This window comes from Oryzias melastigma, linkage group LG24, assembly GCF_002922805.2.
Source record: "Oryzias melastigma strain HK-1 linkage group LG24, ASM292280v2, whole genome shotgun sequence".
NCBI lineage: Eukaryota > Metazoa > Chordata > Actinopteri > Beloniformes > Adrianichthyidae > Oryzias > Oryzias melastigma.
Window position 1 is genome coordinate 20,323,992 of NC_050535.1, and position 12,560 is coordinate 20,336,551.

The following is a 12,560-nucleotide window of genomic DNA, read 5'->3' on the forward strand; positions in this document are numbered from 1 at the left end:
ATTACTGCTTGTATTTTTGGTATTCATAAACTTTAGTGTTTTTCTAATATTGAGTAAAGTATGTCAAATAAGAAATGAATGAGAATTTGCTCTAATCCTTCAAAAAGTTTTGTTCACTTTGAAACTTGTGAACGTCTGCATACTCTCCGCTAGAGACACCATTCACACTTTAAAATGTTCAGGTACTGCTGGGTTTTTAGGGGACTTTGGAAATTAGTTTTTGATTTAGCAACATGCTTGCTGTTTTTGGCTAATTTAGACAAAATGCTAAAATATTGGCAATAGTAGACATGTTTCCAGTTTTTTTGGTTAATTTGGAGTTTAGCTAACATTTTAGCATTATACTAGCTGTTTCGGCCAACTTGACATTTTTCCTCTTTTTTTGGCTAATTTGGAGTTTAGCTAATATTTTGTTAGGCTTTCGGCTTCAGCATGTTTAGCTAGCTAACAGTTTTAGCATCTTCATCAGCCACATTAAGCTTACAGCATTCAGTCTTGCGTTATTGCAGGTAGTGCTATATATCTAGTTTACACTGTTTTAGTTTTCTTCATTTTTCTTCCTAAAATGATTAAACAATCCATCCATCTTCTTCCACTCATCTGCGACCGGTTGCGGGGGCAGCAGTCTAAGCAAAGATGCCTAGACTTCCTTCTCCCCAGCCACTTCCTCCAGCTCCTCTGGGGGGACACTAAGGCCTGGTACACACTGGAAGCTGAAGTGCTGCAGAATGTAGGCTGCCTCCATTCGGCGCCCTATGGAGTGGTTCACAACAGGTGCAGAGCACCGCCGTCCTCCGCAGACGGCTCACACTGTGCAGCTAAACGTTTCTGCATCTGGTATATTTTGTGTGCGAGTCATCCGCGTTAATTCTGGCAGGAAGCTACATCAAGATACATGAGAAAATCCAGTTCATTATCAAACCAATTTTCCACGATAAAACGCAGTGACTGAAAATGCAGAAATATTTTTGTATCTAAACAGACTGTAGAGATGAAAATAAGCATACAATAACAACACACACAAACTCAGATTAACATAGTGGGTTAACTCTGGAGAGGGGGTCGTTCTGGGTTTAGATACATTTAAGAAGTGTAGGCCATAATTACCTTAATAGGACCTGCCCAGAGCGCCTCCCCAGGACCAGACCAGATACCCAAGTAACCTCAAATAGCTCCCCTACTCGGAGGTCTCACCGAGTGACTGAGATTCTCAGCCTATCTCTATAAAGATGTTCATTTAGGCCTTGTCCACACGTACCCGGGTATCTGCTAAAACGAATACATTTCTATACGTTTAGGCTATCATCCACACGAAACCGGAGGTTTCAGTCACTGAAAACGGTGCTTTTGGAAAACTCCGGTTCTGCGTCTGCGTGTGGACATGAATAACCGGTGATTTGCGTTTTTAAACGTCACTTTTTGCGACAATTAATGCATACACGTCAGTACTAGCTGCGAACTCACGAACCAACTCACGCGATAAGTCATTAAAAACACGACGATGAATGAGAACAAGTATTTTTTTATTTGATTCACTAAAAAAAGAGATTGCGGTGACGCCACAGCTCTGTCTGGAGAGCGCGTGCCGCGCAGAGTCTATTGACAGTCTCAGGTGCGCGTGAGAAACCTGTTCAGCGGTTTTTAAATAAATCATTTTAACAAGTAAGCTACTGGACCTTTTTCTGTTTAAAAACACGATGAGATGCATTTAAGTTTCTGTCCATGCACTCACGCTTTTCCTCAAATGAGATTTCAGCATCTTCAGACTCCAAGCTGCAGAAGTGCGGCTGCAGATGAATCAGTGAAGCTGTTCGATCTCTCCTGCCGTCCGCGTGTTGCGCTCAGGACAGACACACAAAGAGGCGCATCTATTTTGAAAAAAGTGTTTTGCGAAAAATGTCTGTTTCGATACGCCCCAAATATCACCTACTGTAAGTGCATAAACGTTTTTTCAAAAAATGCGAGTTTTTTTAAAATTGTGGTGTTTCCATTAGGAGGATTTATTATCGAAATTCCAATTTGCTACTGTCAACTACTGTTCTGACAAGCTCATAACCGCGTCCAAGAGCGCAAGTATGCGGGGACGTGTGGATGGAATTATTTTTAAAACGATCATGTTTGGACACAACACTTTTTATAAAACGGAGATCAGCAGATATCCGATTGTAGAAATACCCGCCTACGTGTGGACATGGCCTAAGTCAGCGATGTATTAGCATTAGCGTTAGCATTAGCCATCCTATGGGAAATTTCATTCAATGTTAGCATCAAGCTAGCGTTATGTGCTAAATCAATTTATATTTTAATGAATTGATTATTGATCTATTAAGCTTAAATAGATTCAAATCAATTAATCGATTTTTTGCCAATATGCAAGTTTTAAGTTAATTTTCAGGCTCTACGTACAAAACATGATGTAATTGAATCTGCGTTTGAAAGTTAAACCATTTGAACTTTGACCAATCAAGGACGAGGATTTTGTAGTGACATAGAGATAATGTGCTTTTATTTAATGGAAGTGCCAACTGTTTGGAAAATTGATCATGGAGGAGAAATTAGTAATTGTGGTTTGTTTCAGGTCAAAATTCTAAGACAAAATCTTTAATTTGTCAGAGTAGAGCTGTTAAAGTAAAGGTCTGGAGCAGATTCACCAGATTTACACCACTTTGACATTTCACACTCCTCCAATTGTGACACAGGATCTAGTATCGGATTGCTACACCAAATACTGAAAATGCATTCAATCAGCTTGTTAGTTAACTTCAGCCTTTATAATTGTATACAGTAGTGAATGCTTACACCCCCAAATACCCATAGCGCATCATCAGGGGTAGGACATTGGGCCCTATCGCCCTCGCTGAGCCCCGGGATCTTGTCTGAGGATTACGTCCTGATCCACGGCTTCTCCTCTGCAGCTTCCATCCTGACTGCTTTCCTCCTGTGCTCCTGTGGGGAGACGCTCCTGCAGAGCCCCTTCCCCCATCCTCGGTGAGCGCACACCCCCATCCCACGCACCACCGGCCCTGCACGCTCCCCCCCCTGCCCTCTACCTCCATCCTCTCCTCCCACGGTGACGTTAGCTCCAGTGAGACGACCTGCTCAGATGCTCCCATGTACAGAACGGGTCAAAGGCTGCTCTCTGCAATGCATGCTGGGAATTTAAGTTGATTCCCTTTGCTGCAGGCCATGTGTTGTTCCCAGCAGGGTCGTCTGAGATCTCGGTTGTTGTTGATCTCACACTTGACTGGTTTTGCGTCTTAGTGGTTGTTTGGTTCTCGCCGTGTTATGGTGTCAGAACTTACTGTGGAGTCTCTTCCATTGACTGTATGGAAGATAAAATCCCATAGAGCTCTATAGAGAAATAAACACCCATTACTCAGTCATTCTGTTGGTCAGAATAACCATTCTTGATCTGATACCTTTTTAAGACATTATTGACAATTCATGTTTTATTATTCAAGTCTAAGTGCAACATTTTTGAAAAGTTTGGTGGACATATTTTAAGTAACCTGCTACACAAAATCTGTGAACATGATTGGTGAGAAACGTTGACTCAGACCAATCACTGCTGTCTGATGTTGTCTAGTTTTTATATATCATTCACACCGAACGCAGCAGGTTAGTCAAATTTGCGTCTGCCGCCTGTTTTTTGGGGAATTCTCAAGCATTGAATGTAAATAAAATAGACAAAGCTCTGTTTTGAGCCCGTTTTTCCTCCACTTCTTTCCTTTTTTGACCTGAGGGTTTATTTTGCTGCTTTTTCATCCTTAAAGTTTTAAAGAAGCGTTGGGGCGGGACTAACAAATGAACAAATGACCAAGGGTGAGGGTGGTTAGCCATTTTATTCAACCATAAGGACGTTTTTGATGTCTGCATTTAACACAATAAGATGGCGCTTTGAACGGGCTAGAGCAGCGTTTTGGACGAGCGGTTTGTACGCAATAAAACTTTGAAAATCCAGTCAGAGGGGCGGGGCTTGGGGGCAGGACTGTCATCATTACTGGAGCTCCAGATCATGACGTCAGACTTCTGAAACTTACATGGTTTGACCAATCACAAAATCCAACTGTAATACCTCAATTCAACCTGTAGGGGGAGCAGACAGGCGGTTTTTGACTATATTTTGAAGAATTAAACAATTTTATTTCAATTTGTCAAAAAATTTGGCAATGACCAATAGACAGGACTTTTAAAGCCACATTTATAGATGTCAACAGCCAAAAAAAGTTCATTTAGGGTTTGGTTACCCTTTAAATAAATGAAAAAGCAATCTTCCAAACTTCATTTCATTTTCTTCATCAATATTCTGACATAAATAAAATGACAAAGCCAATGAAGCTTTTTTGCTTTCACATCTTGCTGCACAAAAAGTGTAGTTAGCATCATGCTAAGTATTTTTGGCTTATTTGGAGTTAGCTAACATGTTAGCATTATACTAGCTGTTTTTGCTAATTTAGACATGTTTCCGCTTTTTGGCTAATTTAGAGTTTAGCTAATATTTTAGCATAATGCTTGCTGTTTTTGGCTAATTTGAACGGCTAGAACAGTGTTTTGGACGGGCAGTTTGTTCGCAATAAAACTGCTTTTTACACCCGTCTTGGGACAACTTCCGACTATGATAGTACAGACAGTACAGCCATTTTGTGACAGTAATTATCACAGTCATCCGAGTCAGTGAATGCACCGGGACTGAAGTTACCCCCTTCATTGATTTTAATTGGTCCTCCATGTTGGCCCCTCCTCAACTCGCCACAACGGGGCCAAAAGTTTTAAAACTGAAATTTTCAGAATCAGAATTTTAGAATAGGAAAAGGTTTCGGACATTTTACTTTTTTTGGCCAAAAACTATATTTTTTTAAATTTGGGTTTCAAGTAATATTGGCTCCAGTATAGCTCCATATGACATCACCGGGAGAAACAACAAAGAAAGTTTTTTTTTTAATCTTTAGTTTGCAAAAGCCCCCCCAATAGTAGAATTAGGTTTCTGGTTCAATGTTTGATTTTAATTATAATGTAAAAAAAATATTTTTTAACCCTTAAAACCAGTTTCCTCCAATAAAAGATGGAAATCAGGAACAAATTAGGATACTTCCTGTGTTCAGTGTATTCATATTTAACCCCTTCACTCTGTCTATCTTAGTTTGCAATGAACCAATTAATCTAGAACTCCCTCAATGTACAGAAAAAAACGGAAGAACATTGTATTTTATATAATTGGTAATAAATTGAGGCATGAAGGGGTTAACAAATGATTTCCCAACATTTTCCTATAACCCTCTGATCTGGATTTAATAAAGTCTGTGAAACAGATTTCTTTTTGTTTTTCCTGGAAAAAGTACAAATGTCAAAATCAACTGAAAGCACGAAAATCCATCAGGAAGTGAACATTGTTTCTAAAAACCAGAATAAAGACCCTTTTGTTGGATTCTCATCTTAACTTCAAATCGTTTTCCTTGTAATTGAATTGATTGAGATGGAGTTGACCTCTGAGGTCACAGTTGTCTGTCAAGTGAGCAAAATTGATTAAAGACTCCGATTGGTTCCTAATGAATTGATCTTTTTGTTCCCGGAGAGATTTTTTTTTTCCACGTCCTCCAGGACAGGAAGGACGAACGAAGGAGACGCTGGTTCTGCTGTGGAGCTGCTGAGAACGTGTGGAGATCTGATCAGATCAGGGTTTACACGTGTCTCTGAGTGATGACGATAAAGATCAGTATGAAGCATAAACAAACCTCCTTTGGACTTGTGACAAAATCAGATTTTAAACAACATTCTCTGTTCATGTCTTGCTCAAAGGCACTAAAGCGACCAAAATCCCCCAAAAACCTCGACCCGTTCCTCACAGACTGACCCAAACCCTCAGAATACTTCCATCACCTTAAACGACCTTTATCTCTCGGTAAAGTCAAAACTGAAGATGTTTATCAGATGTTTATGAGCAATTCAAAGACTGCTTTTTTTTCTTCTTCAACACCGCTTATTCTGTAACTTAATTAAGATGATAAAGAAAATGGCATTTATCAATTCATTTATAAAAATTATCTTGTAAATTTGTACCAAAATTCAGTAAAAAATATCAAATTTAAAAATAAAAATGGAATAACAGGAATGCTTTTTCATTTTCACAATGTAACTTGATTATTTGTCTCTTAAAGAAAATGAAAAAGCAATCTTCCAAACTTTATTTCATTTTCTTCATCAATATTATGACATAATTAAAATGACAAAGCCAATGAAGACAGCTTTTTTTGTTTTCACATCTTGCTGGCAAAAATTCTAGTTAGCATTATGCTAAGTATTTTTGGCTTATTTGGAGTTAGCTAATATGTTAGCATTATACTAGCTGTTTTTGGCTTATTTAGACATGTTTGAAGAATTTTATGCAAATTTTTATTTTAGCTAACATTTTAACATTATGCTAGCTGTTTTTGGCTAATTTAGACATGTTTCCAGTTTTATGGCTAATTTGGAGTTTAGCTAACTCTTTAGACTTATGCTAGCTGTTTTTGGCTAATTTGTCAAATTAGTTCAAGGCACAGATTTTCTTGGATAAGTACACTCTAAATGTTATATTGTGTTACCATGATAACAGTGTTCCTTATACTTCTATTGAAATAAAACCTTTTACAGAACCAACAAACAATCAATACGTGATTAAAACACAGTAGAGGAGACTCTACAGAGAAGGTCATTCAGACTTTTCCAAAGCACCAGAATTGATCATGAATGTCTTGTTGACATTTTGTGTCTGACCTGACCAAACCATGTATTTACCATCATCCAGAGGGTGACTTGTTGCCCTGGTAACCTCGTAAATCAGTGTAAATCTCTCCACTGTCACCTAAGAACGGCCCTGACCCGACTGACCCTAAACATTCTCGTCAAATCTTCAACCAAAGACTCCTGACGCCAAAGTTTAGGGGCTCTGACCGAAACAGAAAGGTGAGTCTGTGACCTGTCTCTGTCATCATCATTCATGAGATGGTGTCTGAACTGGTGGATTATAGAAAAAAAACGGATTCTAGGGTTTGGAACATTATCTGATGGGGAAATGTCTATGTATTGTACAGAGAAATGCCCTTGGGCAAGGCATGCCGCTTGTACATGTTTCAACTGTGCAGCTGCTTACCAACAGTTGCTAGCTTCTTATCTTTACTCTGAGTTTTCAAAGGTCTCGCTGCTTTCTTGCCTTTTATTTTCAGCGAATCTAATCGGCGTTGATGAAAAGCGCTGAAAGCAGCATCAGTGTGATGAACGCGCCACTCCTCAAACACACTGGCTCATCAAGATTTAATGTAGCTCCAGGCAGTAGATTTTTAAAACATGTCCAAACCGGGACAGGAATGTATAATATTTCAGTCACACATTCATTATTTCCTTATTCACTGTAAACCAAGTAAGTCAAGGCTGAGTCATACGGGAGTGCCACGCTGAAAAGATAAGCTAATAGGCTTTGGTGTATAATAGATGCTCTTCCTATAAAAGAGAAAATGCTTTTTCATTGCTAAGTGCTAAAAAACATTATTCATGCCGAACCTCATGAGGATTTAATAAAAACTCTCCTCTGCAAAGGTCCCATAGTCACATAATCCTCTAAGTTTCTATGGATTTGAGGCTTTTGAATGTATGGCTTCATTCAAACTCAGGACGCTTCGGGATAGTTCTGCTGCTCTTAATCATATCAAATGTCCTTTAGTGAAAGGTCAAACCTCCGCTTTGATTTACCTAAATAAATTGAATTAATTTCATGTTTTCATGAATTGTTCAAACTAGTTTTTGCAAAGAAAAAAAAAATAGATTCCCAGGTTAAGTGTTAAAATTTAATCTAGATTTATCCTGCTAATAAGCTATTAGGACTTCATAAATCCAAGTTCAGCAATAAAGATTGATTTCCACATTGAGAAAAGGAATTACATTTACATCTTTAAACAGTTCCGTGGGTTTTCTGGATGTATCGGTACTGTCCAATGACAAAGCACATCTTTTGATCCTTAGGGTTCTATAAACAATTGGGAGTAAATTTTCAAATTTTAAAACATCCAAAATATTCACAAAATCTGTGGAGCTTTCACAGACAGTTTCTAAAGAACCACTCCAATGAAAATGGGTTTTTGGTGTTTTTAACATGTTCTTGTGGCATTTTTGTCATGATGGACATATTTAAAGAAAATGAAGCTAAAATCACGCCTAAGTACTTATTTATTCAAAACATGAACCAGAAGCAGATGAAAAAAATGTTGTTGGAAAAAGATTGTATTTGTGACGTAGAAAATAAGCAGAGCTCCCTGCTCTGCTCCATCCTGATTGATCCACATCCTGACAAATATATCCATGAACGTCTTTGTTTTCCTCGTCTGAGATGGAATTTGGATCTAAACTTTTATAGGGATAGTTGAATTTCAGATGAACTCCTGCCGTTCTGCAGAAACTATATCCCAGAAAACAACACAATTTTTTTTTGATTTTGACAAAAACGGCATCAACTTTTGAAAAATGTCCTGGAAACAACTTTAACCCTTTAATGCAGGTGACGCTTAAAACCAAAATCCTTAACATACTGTAACGTTTTAACCGTTAACACAATCAACATAATTCCAGTTGTTTCTGAACTAGATCCACTAGATCAGGGGTGTCAAACTCAAGTCCTCGAGGGCCGACGTCCTACTGGTTTTCCAGAAATCCTGCCTCATCTGCTGCTGATTACCTGGATCAGGTGTGTTTGGCCAATAAGGAGCTTCAAAGGCAGGTTGGTTGGAAAACATGTAGGACACCGGCCCTCGAGGCCTGGAGTTCGACACCTGTGCACTAGATCCTTTAGAATCTGGAATTTTGTTTTGCTCCTCTTGGGTGTTTTGGGCATCTGGGATCTGCCGTTTTGGAGAGGGGAACTGTCATGACTGTGGTTTAGTTTGGATTTTGTTATAGTTGGCTATGTTCTAAGTTGTGCTTGTAGGTTTGTCATGATCAATAGCTGTCTAAAGTTCAGTTAATTGCCCCTAACCTATTTAAGTGTCTGGTTTTTAGTTACTCATTGTCAGCTCATCTGTTCAGTTCAGTCACCATTTTATGTTACTCCATGGGTTTTTGTCATGCTTCAGTTTATTTAAATGTTTTATTTTCCTGCTACCAAGCCTGGTCTCCTGCATTTGGGTCCTCCAACTACACTTCCTGACAGAATGACCTGAACACTGCGGACCCAGCAGGAGAATTTTTGCTGCAGTGGCAGGGTTTTCTTCCACTCCATTCCATTCCACTCCATGCCACGCCAGGTGGGTTTTCCTGCAGTCACGTCAAGCCACGTCCACCAATCCTGAGGGGGACTGTTGGAGCCGTCCTTCAAGCTCCATGTTCCTTTGGAGGGTCGCCGCGACTGCTCCTGGATGTTCCATGTCCCTGAGGAGAAGGTTGGGGTTCTGACACCGCTCACATCCATCTGGCTACAGGAGCTGTTTTCTGGACCTTTTTTGTTTTGCTTGTAAGGGTCCCTTCCTCTTGGGTGTTTTGGGCATCTGGGATCTGCTCTTTGGGGAGGAGTACTGTCATGACTCTGTGGTTAAGTTTGTATTTTGTTATATTTGGCTATGTTCTAAGTTGCCATTGACAGCCACACCAGTTTCAGGTTTGTGGTGATCAATATCTGTCTTAAGTTCAGGTAATTGCCCCTAACCTATTTTAGTGTCTGGTTTTCAGTTACTCATTGTCAGCTCATCTGTTCAGTTCAGTCACCATTTTGTTACTCCGTGGCTTTTTTGTCACATTTCAATGTAATTGTTTTACCTTTCTGCCTGGTCTCCTGCGTTTATTTATTTAATAGTTTATTTCACAGGGACGGTGCACATCAAAAGCATTGCTGCAAAGCATCAGAATTAGCCCAAAAGCTATTTTTCATCTGTAGTTCCTGGACAGGAGTTAAAAAATGTCAACCTACAAACCCCAAAACATCAATGAAATACACAAGTAAAAATACAAACATACATTCAAAATACATGTTAGAAAATCAGTTAAAATACATATAAAAACATGCAGCAATAATAAAATGCATACATTAAAACTAACATAAAAGACAAAGGTTGCATAGAATTTTCAGGGAGGGGCAGGTAATTCATAAAGTCCAGAATGACTATCACCTCCTGTTTTTCTGTCATTTGCATGTGTATGGTACAGTAAAAATTGGTTGCTAAGAAACTTTTCAACTATTACTTTAAATAGAAACCTAAAAGTTGCTCTACAACAAACCAATAAAAAAACAATGAGGTTGCTATGGGATACCACCCATTGAAGATCCATCATTCTGAATCTAAAGGATTAAACCCAAATGTTCTCCTTTCTGTCACTGCAAATGGTGAATTCAGAAAAGGTTTGTGCGGCAGAAGTCTATCCCAGCGTGCTCATTAGGAAGACAAGACCAATCACAGCTTGCTTGCTTGTAACTTTCATTTTTTATTACATGTGCACACAGGTTTGAACTGCAACTTGCTTCAGATGAGCTCCTGAGAGCGTTTTACACTCCCTAATGTCACTCACGCTCGGAGAGGTGCAAATTGACCTTGCATACCCCTGTAGAGAGTGTAGGGTTACGCTGCTACTTGAGCATGTACAAACAGACATGCATGGAATATGTGACGGCAAACATACAGTAGGATGGAAAAACTACACGCCGATGCCTCGAAAAAGCACATTCTCAAGCACAATGTGTTTCCATGTGTCGGCTCACATAAAAGAGGAGCCTGCAGTTGGCGTGCCACTGTAATCTACTGTATATTAAGCATACGAGGTTTGTTTTCTGCTAGCAGCTGTAGGGAGACAGGGCTTTTTTTTCCAAACTCTTCAAAGATGAGAACGTGTGTGCTGCAGTCGAGCTGTGTGGATGTGAATAGGAAGCAGATGCAAATTCCCAGTTTGTTTGTCCTCCTTTGACCCCTGCAGAACCCGACGTGTTTGGAAGGTTTTCCACGGCTGAGGAAGAGAGAAACCCGACTCTGACAGACCAAACATCAAACCTGTAAGGAACATTTATGATTCCGAAATATAGTTAGCCCCTTAGTCCAAGTGATGTCACCAGCGACACCTTACAGGAAGGACATAACATAACTCCATGACCGTTTACACCACGTGTGTCAAAATCAAGACCTGGGGACCCGATCCGTCCCGCGCGGTGATAATATTAGGCCCTCCATATCATTTTATTTTATTATTATTAACGGCCAGATGTTATCTTGCTAACACATTGAAGCAATATTATGGAGGCTAGGAGACACCGTTTAACATCACAAGGATTTCATCATCCTCTCCCTCCATCTCATGGTGTAGAAAGAAATAAACAGGATGAAACAAGAAAAGTTGCATTACCAGCAATAATGCTCGTGTGAATGTTTATTGTTAAAAGAAGTCGCTGAAAATGCTAAAGCTTTTTGCTAAAAATGATGACACAATTTAATTTATTTGCTGAAGGGATTTGCTGAAAATGCAAAAGCTATTTGCAAAATGTTAAAAGCCTGGAAATTTTGTCAAAGACCTATAAGAGAGTGCTGAAGTTGACCTGGATTTCTGAAAAAATTGTTGTAAAATTGCGTAAAAATCATTAATACATGCCAATCTTGCAAAATTCTTTGGTGTGTTGCTTAAATACTAGCTAAACTCCAAAATAGTCTAAAATTCCTCAGTAAACCAAAACATTTAAACACGCTAGCATGTTGCTAAAATAGAAGCTGAACTCTAAAGCAGCCTATAAAAACCTCAGTTTATAACAAATTAGCCAAAAACGTTAGCATGTAGCTAAAAATACTAGCTAAACTCCAAATAGCCTGAAATTCCTCAATAAACCAAATTAGTCAAAAATGTCACTGTTGCTAAAATATTAGCTAAACTCTAAATTGGCCTATGAAGACCTCAATAAAAAATAAACCATTAATTTTTGGCATAATTAAAAACAAACTTTAAGAGAAAATAGTTTTTTCCCCCCCAAATACAACACAGTTAATATCTTTTAACAGAGGTTCACAAGACTTCCTTTCAAAATAAAAGACTTCCTGTGTCACATAGCATCATCTTGATGGAGCTAATCTAGTGGTAGGTTGTGTAATGTCAGCAATGAAAAAAAAACAACCACCATGACTACTGTGCCTTGGAGCAGGGGTCAGAAGCCTTTAACGTTCAGAGGGCTATTCAGGTCAATTTTTTACTGACCACAGCCCAGTAGGAGCCACAAACTCTTACTTCACTCTATAAAAAAACAAGACATACATTTCGATTTATTGTCACAAACATGATAGATATATCTTTTTTTCAATAGATGAAATGCTTTCACTTGTTTTATAGAAAACAATAACTTTTGACAAAAATTCACATAACTTCCTTTCAAAATAAAAAACTATGTCACAGGATCATGTCAAAGAGGCAAATATAACAGTAGGTAGTGTGATGTCTTGAGTAATTCATGAATAAAAAACTATAAATGGTACAATTTACCATTATCTGTGGATGTCAGCCAAAAATCTGTAAATCTAACTAAAATTAAGTAGACCTTATGTCATTTTTGGACCATATGACACAATTAAAAT

General features: G+C 38.7%; 1 long non-coding RNA gene across 1 annotated transcript; it reads left to right on the forward strand.

Moving 5' to 3' along the window:
• The first annotated feature begins 6,814 nt into the window (after positions 1–6,814).
• LOC112158547 lies at positions 6,815–11,252 on the forward strand. Its single transcript, XR_002921332.2, has 3 exons — positions 6,815–6,942; positions 9,132–9,475; positions 10,927–11,252. It is a non-coding gene; the product is annotated as an uncharacterized LOC112158547 (long non-coding RNA).
• The last annotated feature ends 1,308 nt before the right edge of the window (positions 11,253–12,560 follow it).